This window comes from Lygodium microphyllum, chromosome 22, assembly GCF_053477565.2.
Source record: "Lygodium microphyllum isolate KBCC chromosome 22, Lygodium_microphyllum_v1.1.10, whole genome shotgun sequence".
NCBI classification, from domain to species: domain Eukaryota; kingdom Viridiplantae; phylum Streptophyta; class Polypodiopsida; order Schizaeales; family Lygodiaceae; genus Lygodium; species Lygodium microphyllum.
In genome coordinates, this window is record NC_141156.1 from 73,428,923 (window position 1) to 73,450,496 (window position 21,574).

At 38.8% G+C, this 21,574-nt stretch overlaps 2 pseudogenes; both read right to left on the minus strand.

Moving 5' to 3' along the window:
• Nucleotides 1-6,376: 6,376 nt before the first annotated feature.
• On the minus strand, nucleotides 6,377-7,259 carry LOC148017289 (1,4-alpha-glucan-branching enzyme 1, chloroplastic/amyloplastic pseudogene; annotated as a pseudogene).
• An 8,449-nt stretch (nucleotides 7,260-15,708) lies between these two features.
• LOC148017290 (1,4-alpha-glucan-branching enzyme 2-1, chloroplastic/amyloplastic pseudogene) overlaps nucleotides 15,709-21,574 on the minus strand; it is a 28,681-nt pseudogene continuing 22,815 nt past the window's right edge.

Sequence of the window (21,574 nt, forward strand, 5' to 3'; positions counted from 1 at the left end):
CTTCTAATCCAAGGGCTAACTGTAGATGTTGTAGTAGATGATGTTTCTCATGCACTAAAGGTTCCTGATTCTTGCTTTTCTTTTTTCACATAACTATCATCATCATCAGCGTCATCCAATGCATCACCATTCGGTGCATACCAATTGCTCATCTCATCCTTGCTCACTCTAAATTCACCTACAATATAGTTATAACATTGATAATATTTCTACTCTAAAGAGTATCTAATAAAAATAAAAATTTCAGCCTTTGGATCAATCTTCTTTTATAGCTCATCTAGCACATGAACATATGCAATACAATCAAATACTTTCAAGTGACACATTACCATGCTTCTTGCTTGTAAAGCATTGCCTTGAAATTTTTAAAATGCTCAAATACATTACTCTTTCCCTTCATGAAATATACCCATTAATTTCTTGAACAATCATCAATAAACTTGATAAAATATTTTCTACCACCAAGACATATGTTCTTTATAGTCCCCCAAATATCTGTATGCATAACACCAAGTATATTTTTGCTCACACCTCTATCATGAGAAAAAGGTTATTTTGCTTACTTACCAAATTGACATGCTGCACATACTTTGTGAAATTCCAAAACTCTAAAATCAAGCAATCCTATATTCAACCCTTTGGATTACATTAATTTCAATATTTACACATTTTTATATCTAATATATTTGTGCCCTATTTCAATGTCTAGAACCAATCCTTTTCTTTTAGCATACATAACATTATTCATAATAGAAATTTCAACATCTAAAGTGAACCGACGACCAACTCTACTCACTTTTGTGACCAACCTGTACTTATCATGAAAGTCTTCTATAAAATAACCTTGTGCATTAAATCAAAACTACAACCTCACTTGCTCTACCATTTGTTCAATAGACACTAAATTATTTATGATTGATGAAACATATAATACATCTGATAAACTCTTTGTCCCGCCAACACGTAGTATGGGACAAGGGAATATTTCTAATATGTGAAATTCAATGGTATCATCACCCATCTCCACATATCTTGGATTTTGTAAATCTTGTATCACTCTAAACCATTCACCGTGGCTGGTCATACAATTAGATGCACTTGCATTGACATACCATACATCATCATGTGTCCCCTTTCCTATAACAACATTCTTTCTATGCTACATAACAAATAGATGCTCATTTTTATATTCATTCTATCATGAAGACGATACATAGTTTCCTTACTGCAATTTACCACTATGGATATCATCCTTCTTCGCAAAACAATGTCTTGTAATATGGCCTATTTTTCCGAAGTAATGATAAACAATAACAAAATTGATAGAATCTCTATTCTACCATTCACCTCTTCCTCTAGATCTCTTTCTACTTCTAAAGTTTCCATGGCCTCTTAAAACTTGCATTTTATTAAAGTGCTGATTTAACCTATTTTGTTGATTAATACTAGTACATCCCATACCATGGCTTCTTCAACAGGATCTACCATGTCCTCTTTGAGAAATTGAGAAAAATGCTTGGACCTATTCACCACTTCTTTCAAATGATTCCCCTTGCATATGAATCTCTTCCATGATCATGATAGAGACCAACTCATCAAAAACTAGATATAGCTTCTCCCTTTCAAAACATACTCATTTATAAACATTTTTCCATTCTTCCAAGTAATGAATTCTTGCATGAGCTGTATTATCAATGTCTTTGCATGTGAAGTTTATCCATTTTTTATATACCCCAATATAGTATTATCAATGATTGCAGATACCAATACATTGCCTTTTTGTCTTTTACATTCCATTATTTTCATGCCTTTAATTCATATGCAATCATAGAGTTACTCAACTTTGGTTTCTTTTCTTCACTTGAAATAAACTTATAAAGGCCTTTTTCAATAAGGAAGTTTACTACATTAAAATTTTATGATGGATAATTGTTCTTGCTTGGCTTCTTAATGATGGGGTTTCCACTAGCACTAGAATCACAAAATTGATACAAAATAGCAAGCAAGTCTTCTGCAACCTTTCACAACAAGTACACGACAATACACCAAGCAATATTTTTTCACTACTGCTTAATAGTATATGTAATCTGCAACCTATTTGTAGAAAAAGTTGTGTTTGATTCTTTTAAAATTCCTTTGAACAACTTACAAATTTGAAAATTTTAACCTAAGTATCTACTTTTGGTCAATACAATTGAAATTGTAGTATATTCTAAAATTGTTATCCGCAATCTTGAGGATCTAAAACCGGGCCCAAAATGGCCTTAGATGGCCAAAAAAGTAGTAAAAAAGGCATAAAGCACATATCTATAAAATATACAGTACTCTGCTTACACATCAAATCTCACAACAATATAATATTTTTGCTCTACCTTGCTTCTAGTGCCTGTCATATGTACTATCCAAGAGAAAGAGTAAAAGAATGAAAAAGCTTCTTAATACTTGTTTATTGTGTTCTCAAATTCTTGCTTCTTATCCTTTACTTTAGTAGGATTCAAAACCAGCCTCTCTTAGTAGCACTACTTCGATACCATGTTACAAATCACATGGTAGGAGGACTCATTTGAGCTGCTATGCTAGAAACACACCATGCATACAAGACTTAAAACTCACTCAAGAATACAAGAAGAGAGATGAAAACCTAAATGTTTCTTACTAGCTTCTTCTTCTTCTTTCTTACACAATACAATGTATACAAAGTATAGATAAGATACAATGTACAAAAAAAATTGGCCTACTATATCAAACAGTGAAGAGCTGACTATACTAATTGACTGATGCTATAACTATGCCAACTATAGGTAGATGCAAAAAACTAAATATAATGAGTGATAAGTTAGTGCCTATGTGAGGATCAAAATTACCACTAATATGCTAGGTATCTTGAGACATGTAGATATATCTAGCTAGATAGTCTATCATCAAGCTAGACAGTCTATCATCAATGTCCACACATGTTGAGCTTGCCATCTCAATACACACTTGTAAAAATTCCACAAAAAATAGAGATCCTATATGTCAATAAGCTTACAAAAAAAGTTTAGTAGCTAAAATATTTCTTTCTAGCTAATGCATATGGAATAGAGCTTTTTGAGGTTCACTGCAAGTAGATCAAGCCTTGGTAGATGTACAAAAATAGAGGCAATAGAATTACCTTGTAATCTTTAGGAAAAATTTAAGTGTTAAGAGAGGGAAGTTATAGAAATTTCTCCCTCTCGCTAAGAAAATAAAAGTGATCACTAATATTTGACATTCATTATTGTGGAAAATAGGGTCACATTAGGTCATAGTGTCATAAAATATGCAATGATAGGCACAATGAGAAAGGCAAGGGGAAAGTACAAGAAAATGCAATGTCTATTGAGATTGTACCTAAGTCTAGTGTGAAGGTAGAGGTGATAAATGCATTTGAGTATAATTTTGATGACTACATTTTTGCAACTTTATCTCTTGATGCTACTCAATTTAATGATGCATTGTTTGCTTACTCTCAGTATTGGCTTCTTGACTCATGGGCTTCCTTCCATGTTACCTTGCATCGCCATTTCTTTCAGGCTCTATTAGATTGGGCAATGGCACTTCATTGGATATCATTGGTATAGATGATGTTAGATTCGAGTTTGGTATTGGTGCTCCATTTGTGCTTCATGATATATATCATATCTCGGCTTTGACAAAAAGCCTTATTCTAGCTAGACAGTTGGATGATGGCACGTACAATTTATCTTTTGGTGATTCTCCATAGAAGATCACTTATTGGTAAACTTATTTTTCCTAGAGGTGCCAAGGTTGGAAATCTCTATCCTTTTCTTATTTCTGGGTCCATTGACCATTGTGATTGATTTTTCACATGTATCTTTATGTCATTATCATGTTCCGCACATACCTTTGAAAGGAATGATAGTATTGATCCATTTCTAGTATTTCATGTCATTAGATCATTCTTGTGCATTCAAATATTTTTTGCCCCATGCTCAATCCATCCTCTTTAGGTAGTGGGAAGTATTTTGCTATATTTATAGATGGTTTTTCACTTAAGTTTTGGGTCTATTCATTTACGTAGAAATTAGATATTTTGCCTACATTTTAGTGCTTTCTTTCCATGGTTAAGAATTAATCTAGGTACAGGGGCTAAGATATGTATGGCTTGACAATTGAGGTGAGTATGTCTCTAAGGCTTTTGATGAGAAACTATGTGATGAGAGGGGGGCCTTGCTTGAATGAAGAGAACCAAGATATATCTCAATCTAGAATCCATATGTAACTGCATCTCTGGTTGCAAATGTATGCCTTGCTCACAATTCCTCAAGCCGCTTCTCCATATCCCCTTTACCAAAATTTGCTTCAACAGGCAAGCTTGTCTCTCTTGCATGAATCTTATGATCTTTCCAAAAGACCAAATTTTTGTTCTTTCAATCATGATAAACCACATTGTTATGCTTTTAATGCTGTAGACTATCACACAATAACTTCAAGTATTAAAGAATGGATGTATGTGCGACCCTCTTTTCCACACTCTGACATTGCATGCATGCAAGTGCTTAAGACACATCTCTCTCTCTCTATATATATATATATATATATGTATATATATATATATATGTTACCACATCATTGTGGTTGAGGGTGGATCTTGCCAATTCACCATTGTGCTGAATTGTATCAATATGAATGCTTTGAACTCCACTTTAGATCATCAAGAGAGCTTTATTGCAAAGTAGATATGGATGCCTAGTTGATTTTTATTAAAGATTTCTTAAGTAACTTGAGGAAAATATTGTAGCAATGTTTTTATGAGCATGGCTTTAGCATCCACAATGTGACTAAGATCAAATTATGGAGTTCTCTCACTACTAGATGCAAATGTATATTAATGGGAATTGCTATTGAAGGTCTTCTAGTATCTGAGTTTGATTTTGAAAAAGCAATCATGTGCAATGATGTGAAGATGAAGGCATGATCATATCTCTAATAGTGATTAAAAAGTAAGTTTTATGAGCTAATAAGCCTTATATTATGTATTGGTAGAAAATGTCTATAAGATAGCATAGTTGATTTTTGGATGTTGATGTCTACATCAATGCAAGAAGATGGAAAAAAAATAAAGATCCCCATAAGGATCCTTAAGGACTAAAGATTTGTTTCCTTGATCTTATGATGAAGTGATATTTATAATGAGATGGTGCTATATTTAGGGACCCCATGGTATATTGATCATGTCATAATTCACAAAGCCAACCAAAAACCTTTTTGTACTATTATTCTGGTCTTCACAAAGGAAGAATGATATAAAAAGACTTTCTTTAAAAAAAGTATTATTTTTATTTTTATTATCATTGCAATTTATGAATACTTTTTTGTGACAACTTCAGAATATCATATTAGAGGTCTATTCGAAAGTGTCTAAAGCGATAAAAATTTTGCACGGTGTTGAAGGATTTCGAAAGCAAGATCGCAACCACAGAGGACTTTGAATAATTTCAAGATAGAAGATCAATCTAGCAGATCAAATTCAATTTGAAAGCTCTATTTCTGCACCAACTCTAGTCTTTGAATCTGTAAATAACCAGGGTGTTCCTGTTGCACTAATGCCATCTATTTCTTCAATTAAAGAATAGGCAGTCTGAGTTTGGAAAACATTATTCAGCTTGATCCCATATCAGAAGTACAAAGCCTCACTATCCTGCTTACATTCATGCACAACATTGGTAATATGAGGAGAATCTAATGCGGGTTTGTAAGCTTGCATCAATATATTTCTGTCTTTCAAAGCATCAACAAGCTAAACTTCATCTTCAAAAGCAAACTGCATAATACAAAGAAAACCATGTCGGGCACGAAAAACCTTCTTATGGCCCCTAAATGATACAAGAGCCTTGCATCCTTCTTTTTCCAAAGTGACTTGACAAAGAGCAAGAAGAAGAAGCTGCACAACCATGCAAGAACTTTCTACAGAATCTGATGTAATACCAAACAGATACTGAAGCAAAGACAAAAATTGAGCTCTAAGTTTCTTCTGGGAGGGAGGTGCGTCTGTCAAATATCTTCCAAAACAGAAGTAATTATTCAAAACTGCCAATCATCTGAGCCGATGCCAAAAACTCATCTCCTTTTGTCAAATACACATCTTTGTGAAGCTATATTGGGCTTCTCTGTAAGCAAAGCCTTGCTATTTAAGTTAGCAAGTGACTGCTATGTCAAAATTACCTTTGCTTCCCGTTTCTTCAACAATCACATCCATGGCAGTTTCCAGTAAGGCATAACAAGTAGCCAAATTATGTTGCCTCCTCCTTTTGCACCTTTCTCTCATCCCAATCCAAAAGTACCGTTCTTCGTATTACGCTGCCCATCAGACATGGCTTTTTCTTCTCTTTTTCTATTTTTCTTCTGCTTTTTCCTTTGGTTCGATCCCACAATAGCCATCCAAAAAGCGGCCTGTTTTTCCCCCAAACCTCTTTTCATCTGAGTTCAGAACAACCTTGTACTTGCTAGGTTTTACGCAACCCACTCTATAATCAGGAAAACTCTTTTGCCAGTGAAAATTGAAAATGAACACCAAATTTCCTCTCTCAAAGACTATAACTTTATCTCCTTCATCTTTGTGTGACACGTACTGATGCTTAGAGACCATAAACCCATATGTTTCTTCCAACTGCTGCATTGCATAATCAAACTCCTGCAACCAATGATACCTCAAGTAATCTGCATCACCCAAGTCAAATCTTCGTCTACATTTGTCAAAACTATTTTTGTTCCCCAGTACAAATTTGCCATTGGGAAGATGTGGATCTCCCCTGGGAAAGTCAATCCATTCAGGGTGACCAAATTCATTTCCCATAAAGTTTAGATAACCTTCTCCACCCAAGCTCATTGTAATCAATCGTCTCATCTTATGCAGAGCAATACCACGATCAATGGTTGGTGTGGCCGGGCCATCAATGGCCATAAAATCATACATGTCCTTGTCCATCAGCTAGAATGCAATTGTCTTATCTCCAACGAGAGATTGATCGTGTGCTTCCCGCATAGGCAACACATTTCTCTTTCCACCACTTGTTTGTAAGTGTATACACAATGTCACCCATTTGCCAGTCTTCATCATTTTTCTTTGATAGAAGTTCAATCCATTTATCTGGAACAACCATATGGAGCCTGTAATCGAAACATATGCCACCATCTGCAACTGGGATGGAAAAGACTGGCATTCCACTCACATATTTTCCAACTGTTATAGCATTCGGATAAAGGGCATGAATCATGTCATTGGCAAGTTGCTATCCTAAAATACTGTCATATCCCCCATGTCAACATAGCCAAGGATAAGGGAACTCCAAGAATACTCATTGCGTTGTGGCAGGCAGTCAAACGTGTGTTGAACATCAAACAAGCTCCCACATTTGGCATACATATCCACCAGTGTCCTTCGATCTGCATCTCTTTGAAAAAGTTTAGTACTTCCTCACAAAGCCCATAATCGGCATATCCTGAAATAAGTGTAGCCCATGAGACTGCATCTTGAGTTACCAATCTATAAAAAACTCCCTGTTCTTCTACAAGCATGTCACATTTAGCGTACATGTCAACCAGAGCATTACAGATAAGTTCATCTTGCACCAAACCCCTCTTCACTATATTACCCACGTAGAATAAAAGAGCAAACATAACGACTAAGTATGTACAAAGTATCAAATCCCGCATACACAACTTTTTGGTGGATTCCACACCTCGGATGTGCAACAGTACGACATCCACCCCCTCTAATCCTGCGCATCCTCCGGATGGGCCAACTACCCATGATCATTATCATCAAGATCCATCAATAGATCAATCTCTTCATTGTGTATTTCTGGTATATCAAAAAGATTATCTATCATATCATCTGTCTCTTCTATTGGAGTTTCTTCTCATTGCTCTTCTCTTGCAGATTCTTCCAATGCATAATTCTCATCATCTCTTTTCTTGAAAATCTTGATTCTTTTTCCTGCAATGGGCACTCTAAGCACTGTCTCATCCAATTCTGTCAGCTCATATGTTGCATTGTCAAAGACATGTCTGACTATGTACGGCCCAAACTATCTTTTCACCATCTTCCGAAGTGCAGCATGCTGATTTTCAAGGCTGCTATCAAAGAATAATACCCAGTCTCCCTCTTCTATTGCTCTAGGCCGCAAGCGATGCCTGCTGTCAAACCTATCCTTATTTCTTAGTCTAGCAACCTTCAACCTGTCAATAGCTAGCTGAATATCCTCTGATCTTCTCTCCAACTACCGAATCCAAAGAGCTAAGAGTTTCTTTCTTGTCAAATCCTCCTGCCAAGGTAAAACTAACCAAGTCAAAGCACAAGTCTCAGTCAGCATAATCGATTTTTGACCATACATCAACTCTATGGGCATATATGCTGTGGTAACACTGTGAGTCGTACGATCATCCCACAAAGAAAATGGTAGAAGTATCGGCCATTCTCCAATCTGTCCTCTGCATGCTTTGGCTAATGCTTTCACTATCGGCGGATGTCCTCTTTCACTCTTCCCATTTCCCTTTGGATTGTATGCTGTGGTTAGAGCCAACTTGATTCCTAGTTGAGAGAAAAACTCCCTAGCTTCATTTGCATCCAATTCACTGCGATCTGCAGTGATCTTACCCACACAGCCATACCTGTAGAAAATTTCTTCCAATAAGAACTTACACACTGCACTAGTGGTCTTCGTTCTCAAAGGTTTGCCCTCAACATGATTGGTAAGATCCTCTCTAGCCAAAACAATATACCTCATCTGCCATAGACCCATAGGCATAGTAATCAAGTCAACTACCCACTTATAATGAATGCATAGCGGATAGGTCGGATGAAGCTCATCTCGATGATGCACTACCGAATACATCTGGCAGTCTCTGCAAGTCTCTACAAAGTGAGAAACATCTCTATACATGCCTTTCCACCAATATTTCTCCTTGATTTTCTCATAAGTACCCCACACTCCTCTATGACCAGCCCAAGGACTCTCATGAAACTCCCTCATCACCTGTAACTGTTTCTCTCTATCGCAGACAACCCGCAAAGGTAATCCACCCCTTTTCTTCGGATGCTTCCAAAGAAATCCGTCCTTGAGAAAATAACCATAGGCTTTTCTTCTGATCTTCTTGAACTCTTCATTTGTCCATTCATATCTTTTTCTTAGTGTACTAAGGTACTTGCCAATCTGCAACCAATCTCCAACATAGAGTTCTTCTATGAAAGCCACAATATCATAGACATGGCAAACATGATCAACCATAGCGGCTGAAATTTTGGCATCATCCTCTTCTGCAAGTAGTGTCTCCTCATCATCATATCTGGCTCTAGATAGCATATCTGCCACTGGATTATCCTTCCCTACTATGTGTTTAAATTCTGGATTTAATGACTTGATGTATGCAATCCATCTCAGCATAGCTATATCCGGAGTAGAGCAACTCGTAATCATACCTATCAATGGCAAGCAATCTGTCTCTACCACAACTGAGGCTCCAATAAAGTACTCCTTGTCACTTTTGAGAGTCGTAACAATCCCCAGTAACTCCCTCTTGATTTGCGAATATCTCCTCTATCTCTCGTTTAGGACTTTCGCCCCAAACCGAATAGTATACCTGTTTCCATCTACATCATCTTAACCCACAGCCCAACCTATGCCAATTGGACTAGTGTCAACTGTTAATACAATAGGCCTTTCGCAATTATAATCTGCTTTCTTGAGAGTAGGAGCAATTTGCAATAACTTCTTCAATTTCTGCATGACTCTAGTGTGGCTCTCATCCCAATAAAATTTCTGCCCCTTTCAAAGCAGCTGATTTAAACAATCTGCTATGTGTGCAAAATGGGATATCCAAATCATATAGAACACACAAGCTCCAATGAATCTCCGTACCTTTGAAGTGGTAGAACAATACTCCGTAATCTTGCCTATAGAATCCACCTTCTCAGGTGAGGGTTTCCTGCCATAATACCCACACATATGTCCAACAATGACAACCTCATTTACTCCAAAAACAGATTTTTGCCTTGATAATGTCAAGTTCACTTCTTCTAACCTGGCCAAAATCTTCTCACAAGCTGAAATATGATCAGCCACAAAATATCTGCATCCCTGCTCATTTAGACTCTCATTCTTCTCTTCTTCTGAACATCCCTTAATGGGCACATAATCTAAGAAAGGCATGGTAAGCTGAGGTATGTAATCACGAAGGACCTTATGCATGGCATTCATCATATGCGCAATAGAATTAGTGGCACCTTGAGGCAAGGTACACATCCTCACAAGCCCAATAGGAGTTCTCATAGTGGTTATGTCCCTGCTTTCCAAAGCCAACTGAAATTGATCATATCCCGAATACAAATCACCTAAAGAATAGATGGCACATCCAGCAAATGCTTTTGCAAACTCATCCACAACTGGACCTATACCAACATTCCTGATAGTAACTCTGTTTACTGGCTGCATGTCCTGTATAAATCGGAGAGTACCATTCTTCTTTGGAACCGTAAACCACCTATTTGAGTATGGTGCAGATGATGGCTCTAGGATTCCCATCCTGATTTTCTCATTCAATAAGTCAATCAGCTTTGGCAGGTGTGTCTTAGGCACTGGAATAGGTCGGAGGTTCCATGGAATATGAGGAATAGTAAAGATTACCATAGGAGCAACAATATCTGGATTCACACATCCAATCTCATGCGGGAAAAAAGCAAACCCCCTTCCATGTCGCTCAAGCATCTCCTGAAAGCATTGCTTCTCTTTGGGTAGCAAGAAATCACCATTTTCAATTTTCAATTCAGCAAGAGTCTCTGCTGAAAATTTATGGCCTATATGCTCTGGATTCCTCAAAATTGGTTGTTTGGCAGCCCTCTCTATTTGTTGATCACTATCAGGTGGAAGCGGTACAGCTACCTGCTTCACCTTCTTATCCAAAATCTTGTATTTCGTGTCAACCCTGGCTTCATTATGATCCTCTGCATTACTCAAATCTTGCTGTAAATCAACAATTCTGCACTCTAGTAGTTGAATATCCTTAGCCCTCTACTCTATGGGCTGCATAGGAACAACCCTAAACTCTGGATGCTGAAATATTTCAATAGTAAACTCTGTTGGCTGAAAGTTTTCAGCCCTCTGTGTCTCTGTAAGCTGATCACAATTAGCCGAAAACTCTATTTGCTGAATTTCTTCAGCACTCAATACTTTTTGCTGAGTCATCTCAGCCTCTGACTATATTTGTGACACAAAATCTGCAATTTTATGAAACATGTCCAGCGATTGCACTAATACATTACTGTGACAACTCTGCATATCAGTTTTTAGCATATTTTCTATCTCAGTCATCGTATCTGCACAAATCATACTATCATACATCCCATCTATATGCTCATCATCCTCTAAAATACCTGCATTTTTCAAAATTTTCTCCTTCCTGCATATGTACTGCCTAGCAGCTCTAGGCAACTTAGAAATCTTCTGATAACTCATCGAACTGTTTGTTGAAATTCCAACAAAACTGGAGGAGAAAACACCGCTGCCAGGAGGTGAGATATCCAATCTCCTCTGCTTTGTACCACCGTCGTCTCGTGAAACAGAGGTACCTAATGAAAACCCGAATCCCTCACAGTGGGCAAAGGTGCATCTCTAAGAGTATCCCTATTTCTAACATGGTTCACACACACAGTCATAAGCTGAACTGCTCTCATACCATCTTTACCGCGAATCCGTGCATAAGAAGATCCATCATCCATTACTTTTGTTTCCATGCGCATCTCTGTGATGAATGGCTGTCCAAGAATTATGGGATAAGAGCATGAATCCTGCAGAAAGAAATGAAAATCCTCCTCTACATCTCCAATAGAAAGCCTGACACTAGGACAGGCAGCATACAAATCACCTGCAGTGTTGTTGGCAGCTCTCATACACCACCCATGCTCTACATCCATAGGCAATCTATTACTTTCATAAACTCCACAAACTATGAGATTAATCTCTGAACCATGATCCACCAAAGAAATATAAGGCACCTGTTTCTCTCCAATTTTTACCATCGTTTCTGTAGTTGCCCTAGCCCAATGACTCCGCGAAAAGTGACTACGCGGTATCAAGACAGGCTCATCAGTTTCATCATAATGCATAGGTTGAACCCTCTTCTCTATCTGTGGAAAAACAGAAGCATTCTCAACCATAACCTCATCCTCATCCTCATCCAACTCCCCAATCAAAACTCCCTATGTATCAGTAGTAGGCAATGCATGTCTTTTCCTCTTCAGGACCTCTTGGAACTAATCTTGAAACTCTCTTTTCGAGATACCCAAAACCTCAGAAATAGTAAAAGTCACCTCACTGCCAAGTATCTTGTCATTAAAGATTTTCTTCATGTCCATAGATGTCTCAATATCGAATATCAATCTAGACCCTGGCTGCTTTCTCTCTCTAGGCTCTTGCCTCTTTTCTTTCTTCTGAGCATCTTCCATCTGTCGTTCTAGCCTTGGTCTCAAAGACGGTCCTGTAGTAGGTGGAGTAACAAACTCACCCCCTCTAGTCTTTTTAGTTGCATTTGGATTTTCTTCATCCCTCTTACGCTTCTCCTCAACAAGTACATCTGCTCCCTGAGACTTACTCAAGTAGGCATAAATAGTGTACCTGTCAACAAGCGAATCCCAACCTGTCTCAGATCTGATGCTAGAGCCTGTACTAGTCAAAACAGTTTGCTGAATTTTTCCCTTGTTTGTCGTCTCCATAGCATAAGTCCATAATGTTGACTGATTCTCTGATCCTTTCTCGATCTGAACTCCATATGCAGAATCATCTCCTCTAGCTGCCACATAAGAAGTGCGCGCAGCCATATCATCCACTAATTTCTTCATTCCACCTTTCCCAAAATTGGTAGCAAGCGGAGCTCCTGTTTCAGTCAACCAGATCTTACCATCTTGTCCCCAAAATACCAAATTCTTTCTCCTTGAATCCTGAAAAGATTCACAATTCCTGCAATGTTTATGGTCCGTACTATCACACCAAATACATCTTCGATCTCTCCTAGGTGCACTAGGAGCACTCCTAGGTGCAGTAGGAGCACCAGAAGAAATAGTAGGCGCAGTTGAAGCAAACTACTCTTTCAATTTTCCCACCAATTCTATTTTAACTAACTCTAGTGTCAAATCCATTATGCCTTTGATTATATCATCAAGAGAGGAAGGCACCGACGGAGCGGATGGATTTGGAGCAGAAGGAGCCGGCATCGGTCTTGGAATAGGAGGAACATGAGGAGTAGAAAGAGTAGGCACTGTCATAGGCCAAGAAACTGGCTGAGGAAGAGAAGAAATAACAGGGATAGAAGCAGGCATAGGAGCAGAAGACGGCATCGGTGTCATAGATCCATTCTGTAGGTGGGTCTTCCATATCCTCCTCTTGGTCAAAGTCGAGACTGCATCCTGGGAATCTTGCCAATCCGTTTTAAGACCCATAGGATTCGTGCGATCCTTAAGAAGCTCTCCTAATTCTTCCTGAAGAGCAGGATCTGCAGCTTGCAAGAAAAGCTAAACTTTCTCAACATCCAATGCTCTTTGTTCAATGGCATCAAGCTGACTATACCTCTCTTCAAAATCTCGTATCAACTCTGAAGTAGCTAGACCTTTGTTTGGCATGTAGACCCACTCTCGGAATGACCGCTGTGTAGCCATCCCAAAGTACTCAAGGAAATACTCTTCTTTCAGGGCCTTCTTAAAATCTTGCCAATGCGAATTTTGAATAAAAAGATCAGTCACTTTTGCCCTCAAGGCGGGTGTGACAAGACGAAGGAAATACTTACTCATAAGTCCAGCTGGTACTCCAAAAAATCCCATCTTGATCTCATATGTCTTCAAGTAAGCTGAAACATTACGGCCATCAAATAGGTTCTTCTCATTCTCAACTGCTTCAATCGCCTTAGTCGCGCTAATTGCATTCTCCTGCTCTGAATATAGTTGCCTTTGCTAAGACAATTGTTATTGATGCAATTGCTGCTGTTGCTGCATATACAATTGTGTCTCTTGATTTTGAAGCTACATATACATAGACATATTCTGCAAAATCTGCTTTAAATCATCCATTGAAGTACTTGAAGCAGCAGTCAATGATGAAGCTGAAGTAGAGGACAAAGCAGGAATCGTAGAAGAGGCTGAAATGGATCCTGAAGTACCTCCCATCCTGAAATTTATGCGACGCTTTCACGTCTGGCTCACCAAAGATGTCGAAGGATTTCGAAAGCAAGATCGCAACCACAGAGGACTTTGAATAATTTCACGATAGAAGATCAATCTAGCAGATCAAATTCAATTTGAAAGCTATATTTCTGCACCAACTCTAGTCTCTGAATCTATAAATAACCAGGGTGTTCCTGTTACACTAATGCCATCTATTTCTTCAATTAAAGAATAGTCAGTCTGAGTATTGAAAACATTATTCAGCTTGATCCCATATCAGAAGTACAAAGCCTCACTATCCTGCTTACATTCATCCACAACATTGGTAATATGAGGAGAATCTAATGCAGGTTTGTAAGCCTACATCAATATATTTCTGTCTTTCAAAGCATCAACAAGCTAAACTTCATCTTCAAAAGCAAACTGCATAATACAAAGAGAACCATGTCGGGCAAGATCAACATCTTCACAAACAAAACCTATGATAAGGTGTTGTTCTAGATCAGGCTCTAAGTAAAGTCATGGTAATTGTGCTGAATCTATAAAAAGATGGATAAGCATTGGCAGACAGTTTGCCAAAACAGCAACCATATATCCCACTTGCACTACTTTCACGGGCATCAAGTGAACAGAGGTATTTTGGTATATGAATTTGAACAGCACTCAGACTTTCTATCTGAGACAGGGGTAAAGATGCAACGTGTAAGTGTTGCTACAACAGCTGCATCATCAACTTCAGAAGATTATGTCAAGCTTCTTCACCGTCACAGCAGTGCCTAGCTTCATATGTGTCGCAGCAGCAATCACTGGATATCTCTCTCTATCTCCTCTAAGCATTCTCCTCCTTGATTCCTCTGATTTGACCAGAGATGCATATTCTAGATTAAACCGAAATTGTGCAATTTCATTCAAAAGAACCACTATTTCAATCCGCAAGTTTTCAACCAGAAGAATGAAAAAACCTTCTTATGGCCCCCAAATGATACAAGAGCCTTGCATCCTTCTTTTTCCAAAGTGACTTGACAAAGAGCAGGAAGAAGAAGCTGCACAACCATGGAAGAACTTTCTACAGAATCTGATGTAATACCAAACAGATACTGAAGCAAAGACAGAAATTGAGCTCTGAGTTTCTTCTGGGAGGGAGGTGCGTCTGTCAAATATCTTCCAAACTAGAAGTAATTATTTAGAACTGCCAATCATCCGAGCCGATGCCAAAAACTCATCTCCTTTTGTCAAATTCTTCTTCTGTAAATTCCAAAAGTACACATCTTTGTGAAGCTATATTGGGCTTCTCTACAAGCAAAGCCTTGCTATTTAAGTTAGCAAGTGACTGCTATGTCAAAATTACCTTTGCTTCCCGTTTCTTCAACAATCACATCCATGACAGTTTCCAGTAAGGCATAACAAGTAGCCAAATTATGATGCCTCCTCCTTTTGCACCTTTCTCTCATCCCAGTCCAAAAGTACCGTTCTTCGTATTGCGTTGCCCATCAGACATGGCTTTTTCTTCTCTTTTTCTATTTTCCTTCTGCTTTTTCCTTTGGTTCGATCCCACAATAGCCATCCAAAAAGAGGATTGTTTTTCCCCCAAACCTCTTTTCATCTGAGCTCAGAACAACCTTGTACTTGCCAGGTTTTACACAACCCACTCTATAATCAGGAAAACTCTTTTGCCAGTGAAAATTAAAAACGAACACCAAATTTCCTCTCTCAAAGACTATAACTTTATCTCCTTCATCTTTGCGTGACATGTACTGATGCTTAGAGACCATAAACCCATATGTTTCTTCCAACTGTTGCATTGCACAATCGAACTCCTGCAACCAATGATACCTCAAGTAATCTGCATCACCCAAGTCAAATCTTCGTCTACATTTGTCAAAACTATTGTTGTTCCCCTATACAACTTTGCCATTGGGAAGATGTTGATCTCCCCTGGGAAAGTCAATCCATTCAGGGTGACCAAATTCATTTCCCATAAAGTTTAGATAACCTTCTCCACCCAAGCTCATTGTAATCAATCGTATCATCTTATGCAGAGCAATACCACGATCAATGGTTGGTGTGGTCAGGCCATCAATGGCCATAAAATCATACATGTCCTTGTCCATCAGCCAGAATGCAATTGTCTTATCTCCAACAAGAGCTTGATCGTGTGCTTCCCGCATAGGCAACACATTTCTCTTTCCACCGCCTGTTTGTGAGTGTATACACAATGTTACCCATTTGCTAGTCTTCATCCTTTTTCTTTGATAGAAGTTCAATCCATTTATCTGGAACAGCCATATGGAGCCTGTAATCGAAACCTATGCCACCATCTGCAACTAGGATGGAAAAGACTGGCATTCCACTCACATCTTCTCCAACTGTTATAGCATTTGGATAAAGGGCATGAATCATGTCATTGACAAGCATAAAATAATTGACTGCATTCATATCAGTTGCTAGCCCAAAATACTGTCATATCCCCCATGTCAACATAGCCAAGGATAAGGGAACTCCAAGAATACTCATTGCAAGTGCAGCGTGAATCAGCTTGGAACCTGGCGTTTTTGCATAAAGTAGTTCGCTTGGGTTTGACGCTAGTTGATGTTAGGAAATGACAAATCAGGAAAACCCTAATTCAGGTCGATCCTAAGTGGGAACGGCTAGAATAATTCCGCTATGTGGCAGACGTGGAAAGCCCTAGATCGCAAACCCCGTAGCATTCCATGGGATTGTCGGGCGGAGCTTTCTAGACATCCTTTCCCATGGACTGCTAAGACGTGTCCTGAAATGCAAGTGGACACGTTACAACATTTCTTTATCACTTCCTTCAGACAAAGTCTCTTTCGGCTCCTCGTGATGCCAGGAGGCATATTCCACGGTGGATTCCGTGAGGTTTTACGGTGGATTCCGTAAACTTAGATGACCGGGGCTCATACGCAAAGAGGATTCTTTGTGCGAGAAGTTGATGGGGACGCCTGTCCTTTTCGGGTGTTTCATTAATTTAGTGTGTACATGGGTGATTCCATAGCGGGTGATTCCGCAAAATGCATATTAAATTAATAAACGTTTATGAGTTTAGAGTGCGCACTCGTAATAAATTAAGGTTAGGATTTATTTCTAACCAGTTGATTTATTTATGTAGCTAAAGACTGCTAGGTATTCACTTTTGTTGGTTTAATTATGTTATTTTACTAACGATTGTGAATGCTTCAGTTGATGTGTAGAGATAGCAGCAGTGGCGGAGGAAAGCATTGGAGTCTAGCGGGTTTTCGACTCTTGGACTAGATTTTGATAGGCGCCACGCCTATATTTTGTTATGTCTATTGAGACATCGATTATTTATTATTATTTTGTATGCGCTTATGCGCCCGGATATGTTATTTCTATTTGGACATTGAGATTGGGCGTGCCAGACACTATGGGCACCGTCCATTAGCTTTATTTTCCTATTTTTGGTAGAAAGCAAACTCAAAAGCTAAAAGCTTATCATATTTTTGTAGTTGGGCTATTATTGAGCATGAAGATTGGAAATATACATTAAATACATGCTTTGTGAAGCGCTCACACAAGGCATGGGGGAGATTGAACCCAATTTGTCTCTTGCCTCTTGTCGTGTATGCTTTTACATGGGTTTTTGTGCTAAAAAGTAGAGTACTTTGTTCTTGGGGACCTTCCGGGATTCACCACGTGAGCTATGTGCATCCGATCTGCGCACCAGTGGTATCAGAGCGGAGCAGAGATCAAGAGCTTCCAATCGCTACCAATCTCGGGCGAAGGCGGAGCTCCAGGAACAAACGGCCTCTACAGTCAATCTCGTCACGAACCGTCGATACAGGCAGACTTCTGGCGATCAAGAACCCCTGTTTCCATTGTCAGATCGCGAAGGACCAAGCTCTGCAAGCGGAGGACCACTCAAACACCTCCTTCATCAAGTCGTGGAGTTACAGAGATAAGCTCCATTATTTTTATCATTATTTCTTTCAATTAAGCTTAAAAGAAAGCTTATGAAGCTTGGCAATCAATAAGAAAACAAAACGATCCATCCTGGAGAAGCCCGAAAATTCCGCGTGGGAAAAAACGGCCCCCCCCCTCACGAAAAAAAACGGCGGCCTTTGCTACTCCTCCTTAAGCCCTTAATCACTTAAGCTTAAGCTTAACTACTTAAGCTTAAGGCTTCTTGCAAGTTACACAGGGCAGAGAAGTCGATATACTCCGGGTCTCGCACTCCTAAAGTCAAGTTCCGTAAGTCGACAGAAATCAAGTACTGCAAGTTTTGCAAGTCGGCCTAAGTTCAGCAAGTCCACAACTCTGCAAGTCTGCTAAGTCTGCAACTCTACAAGTCAGACTAAATCAGAAGTGACTAGTGCTTAAAACTCATAGAAGACTTGTTCGTATGCAAAAACTCTGAACTGGAAAGTTGTTCGCAGCAAGCTGTTCTACCTATCTACAAGTTCGTTGAAGTACTTTCAGCAAACGGAGATAGAAATATTGCAGAATTTCTGAAAATTGAAGAAGAAATACCCAAAAAAAAACATAGCCTTGTAACCCCAAATTTGAGCTACGCTCATCCCGCTAACTGATTTTGAGTGAGAAAGGTTTGTTGAGTTTTACAGGATGACTACTCCACATATGGATGATCCTATGGCTGAAGACGATCTACCCGAGCCTACCATGGAACAAAAGCTGGATCTTATCATGTTGCAATTGGAAGTAGAGCGAAGAGCTAGGCAAGCCTTGCAAGCGCAATTGACAAAGCTACAAGGAGCGTCCACTGACAAAGAAGAACCTCAAGCTGAAGATTTGATTCGCCGTACCATCGACGCCACTCTTGAAGCACAAACCATTCGCAAGGAATCCAAGATAAGTAAACGAAGTTTCAAGTTTCGCACTTTCAATGGCATAAGAGACGGAAAGACTGTTTTATCATTCATTAGCCAGTTTGATGACTATTTCCATGAGGAAACTTATCCCGAGAAAGATAAAATCAAGTGTGTTACTAATCATCTGATAGACAGAGCATCACTTTGGTGGACTGTAGTCCGCAAGAGCATAGAATGTCCTGCTACATGGGAAGATTTCAAGAAGAAGTTCATGCAAAATTTCCTACCACCGCAATTTCATGAGAAGGCTATCAAGCAATGGGATTTACTTCAACAGCGCGATCGTGAGCCTATTCCATAGTATACAGAGCGTTTTTGGAATGCACTCCTACAGTTACGCATGCTTGAAGACGTACCAGAGACGACACATAAGTGGAAGTATATGTCTGGACTTCTTGGACATTACTACGCTGAAGTGAACATGTTCAAGCCTGCTACCCTTGAAGACGCCATCTCTTTAGCTCACGACACTGAAGATAAGTTACGCGGAAGAGATCGACGACCACAGCCATTCCAAACAAACGGTAATTATGGATCTAAACAATTCAATTCCAATTTCAGAAGGTTTAATCCAGGTTGTTTCTCATCACCATCTTTCCGCAAGAATTGGCCTAAACCACCTGCATTACCATCCACTGTCAATCCAAATCATAAACCTATTCCACAAGCAAATCCAAATATACCCAGACTCCCAGCCATTGCAAATAATGTGACCAAAGCCAAGCCCATCGTATGCTACAAGTGTCACCAGCCAGGGCATCTCGCAGCAAATTGTCATTCAAAGAAGCCATCAGCACATATCAACTACCTTGGAGCTATGGACGAAGACGAGCATGAGGATATGCCGGATTTCATTGAAGAAGAAGATGATCCTACTACTACTTCCGACACTTTACCAGGTATGCCTACTTTACATTCATTGTTGACTATGAAATGTATGGTGCATGGAAAAGAAAGAACTATATTGCATGATGACGGTAGTACCCATGACTTTATTTCAGCAAAATTGGTAAAGGAATTGAAATTGCATACTGTACCTACGCATTATCGCATAAAAGCTGCATTTTTAGGCACTAGGTACAATGGCACACAAGAAGTTCAAGATTTAGAAATTCAAATTGGTCCATATATTGAAAGAAAAAATTTCTTAGTTGTCCCATTACAGTCTAGCGACATTATTCTAGGAATGCCATGGAGACACCAACATAATCCCAACATAGATTATTCCACACACACAATGAATATAAATTTTCAAGGAAAATCTATTACATTATTTGGTATGCATGCCTCTCATATGTTTCCACTGCTTTCGCATACTCAAGCAAAACGTGCACTACGCAAGAATACTAAATCATATCTCATTTGGGTGAATGAATTGCACGCAAAGGAAAATCATATGCACCCTAGGCATAAGGAATTTCTCGCATATTTTAAGGACTGTTTTGTAGAAGACCTACCACCAGGTTTACCTCCATCCCGTCCAGAAGACCATAAGATTGACCTAATACCTGGCACACAACCACCTTGCAAAGCCCCATATAGGCACAATCAAATAGAGCAAAAAGAAATCCAGAGTCAAGTTGAAGAATTACTAAATAGAGGCTTAATTCGACCTAGCAGTTCTCCATTCGGTGCACCTGTGCTCTTAGTCAAGAAAAAGAATAATACTTATCGGATGTGTATTGACTATCGAGCATTAAACAAGATCACTGTAAAGAATAGGTATCCTATACCTAGAGTTGATGACCTTATGGACAAACTGCAAGGATCTTCTATATTTAGTAAAATTGACCTTAAATCTGGATATCATCAGGTGAGGCTAGATAGATCCGACATATTTAAGACTGCATTCAGAACACAGTTTGGCCATTATGAATTCTTAGTCATGCCATTTGGATTAACTAATGCACCTGCTACTTTCAGTAGAATGATGAACTGTATTTTTCTAAAATATCAATATTGTGTGATTGTTTTCTTTGATGATATTTTAGTGTTCAGTCAAAGTGAAAAAGAGCATTATGAGCATTTGTCATTAGTTTTTCAATTACTGAAAGAAAATCAATTGTTTGCAAATCCTGACAAGAGTGAATTCTTTAAGACAGAAATAGAATATCTAGGTCATATTGTATCAAAAGAAGGAATAAAAGTTGATCCTAAGAAAATTGACGCAATATTGCATTGGCCTATTCCTAAAAATGTACATGAATTACGCTCATTCCTTGGTCTTGCTAGTTTTTATAGGAAGTTTGTACGTAATTTCTCATTACTTGCTTTACCATTGACCAAACTTCTTAAGAAAGGCATTGTTTATCAATGGACCGAAAACCAGCAGAAATCCTTTGACTTACTCAAACGTGCATTAACCAATGCCCCTGTTCTACAATTACCTGACTTTAACAGACCATTCTTTTTAGTTGTGACCGATGCTAGCGGATCAGGAATAGGAGCCGTGCTAATGCAAGACAACCATCCAATAGCATATTCTAGTTCTAAGATGAAACCCTCTGAGCTCAAA